The sequence below is a fragment of the Nicrophorus vespilloides genome, unplaced genomic scaffold (assembly GCF_001412225.1).
Source record: "Nicrophorus vespilloides isolate i.1.1-1 unplaced genomic scaffold, Nicve_v1.0, whole genome shotgun sequence".
Taxonomy (NCBI): domain Eukaryota; kingdom Metazoa; phylum Arthropoda; class Insecta; order Coleoptera; family Silphidae; genus Nicrophorus; species Nicrophorus vespilloides.
The window spans coordinates 1,563-3,843 of NW_017095490.1; the positions used below are offsets into that span (position 1 = coordinate 1,563).

The following is a 2,281-nucleotide window of genomic DNA, read 5'->3' on the forward strand; positions in this document are numbered from 1 at the left end:
CTTGTAAGTATTTTTTTAACGAAAATACAATTAGTTAAAGTGAAAGTTTTGAAGTAAACGATTAAAACTGTCATCCACAAGTGATAAAACAGAAAGTATGGTAGAATTGAATTGGATAATAATATAAAATCATTTAATGCAAATCATGGTATCAACGCATTGGTTTTGAAAAATATAGAGACGAATTAAATACTTCTTTATCGCCTCCCACAGGTACTCAATAATGACTTTTCGAAATTATAGTAAAAGATACAAATAAATATAGAGGTTTTTAGTATTTCTTAAATTATTTACTTTATTTTTCGTACATAACTTATATGTTTATACGTATGTCAATTTTCAGAAGTCGTCTTCAACTTTGTACTACTAACAAAAATAGAAATAATATGCGTACAATATCTTCTAGGTAAATAGCCAATGGTCACGCAATCGTTACTCATGACTGATTTAAAGTTCAACAACCTAAATTAATCACATTGCCCTTGATGAAAATATCTTACAGTTGAACATATACAAAAGAAAATGTACGTGTATAAGAAAAGAACTAACAATTGTTACTATTTCTGAATTTGCCATAAGTATTGTTGAGGTTCATTATATTCGAACATCGATTTAGCAATTAGTCGTTGTATTTCCGCATATCCCGCGACTCCCAGACAGTTGTAATTTCAGTCATCCACAACTTTCGGTCCAGTAAATATGTCATCGACTGCGGTCCTAAATTTCGATGTCAAGTATCTGTTGGATACCATATTTAAGAGGGTCATTAATAAGATAGGTGCGCTTTCTAAAAAAAAAATATGTCACGAAAAATCAAATTGAAACTCCTTCATGTTTTTCCGCTTCTGCCATTGATGAAGTTGGAAGACGCAAGGATATGTCGATTCTCATCCAGGTTACTCCAGCTGGTGAGTCGGTTGCTGCAAAATGGTCGCCGATCGAATGCAATAATAATAATAGTCGTTATGTAAATTTGGAATTCAGTGCAGGATTTTACGACGCTATTAGTTGGATATTGCCGAACATAAATCTATGAGAGATTCATGAAAAAATAAAAAGTAATGAGAACGGCGCGTGCCAAAAGTTTGGCCGAAACGCATCCCGAATTTCTTGAACGAGCTATTAATTAATTAGTGAATTAATTCGTGGCTTTCCCTCTGCAATTTATAGAGCCGAGATGCGGCCCAATGACTGGGACAGGTAGTAACCATATAGCGATGCAGTCGACTACGTCGTCTCCACCGATGACGGAGGCCGATTTACCGCAACCCCTGGTGATCAGGAATCCATCCGAGACGTTGCTCAAGTGGCCCACGACCCCCAACAAGAATACAACCCCGACCAGACAAGTACCATAAAGTTACCAATAGTTTAAGAGTTGTTCTCATCATATTTTTGTCCTCTGGGTTACAGGTTAGTTTCAATAGTGGTTTAGATAGCCAGGGGAACGAGATCGTGAATAGGAATCTGTGCGATTTGGACCGGGACTGCTTCATAATCCCAGTCCACAGTCTGGAGAGGTTCCTTCCGGCGGGCGTACCAATGCCAGTAGGTAAAACCACAACGTTAATGGCTTTCAAAAAGTAGCAACAGCAAGTGGCACATTTCTGTTCGCAGAAGCCGGCCACGCCGACGGGACCACTGGTGAAGAAGGCGCAAGACGGTCTGCACGTGATGGAGGTAAATTTGATGATTCATTGTTTCTTTAATCTTCATTGATTGTGGTTTCAGGTACCTGATCCGAAGCTGTGCATACTCTGCCACCTGATGAGCCCATTGGAACCGATCGATCCGGTCCTGGAGTCGCCGCTCAACCAGCCTCTCTTCAAACAACGCGTCGCCGCCGGTGAATTGGTGACGGAAGTAGCTCAAGCCAAGACTGCAGTCACCGGAATGCTTCTAGCTAATATGGAGAGGAATTGTAACTGCTACAGCAAACTTCCTAACAAGGCACTTAATTAATTTAACTTATTGCAGCGGAGTTCCCCTTCATCACCTATTATGTGATAAACAGTTCGCAAACAAATCCTGTGATGTTCTACAAATACACCTTCCACCGGTTACATGGTCAGCGTCTACAAGGTGTTCGAAGGTGACGATCGCGAGAAGTTCGAGAGGAATTGGTTGTATTGGACGGGTGCTCGGATGATATACAGATACCTACCAGCTCACGCAGGTCTTAAGAGGATCTCGCTACATAAGTCGCTGAGTCCCAAAGGTGACAAAATGTACATTTTGGTCTGCGAATGCGCCAATCTCCTAAACGATGTCACCGTCTCGG

General features: G+C 40.6%; 1 pseudogene; it reads left to right on the top strand.

Moving 5' to 3' along the window:
• The first annotated feature begins 892 nt into the window (after positions 1-892).
• On the top strand, positions 893-2,277 carry LOC108563874 (annotated as a pseudogene).
• The last annotated feature ends 4 nt before the right edge of the window (positions 2,278-2,281 follow it).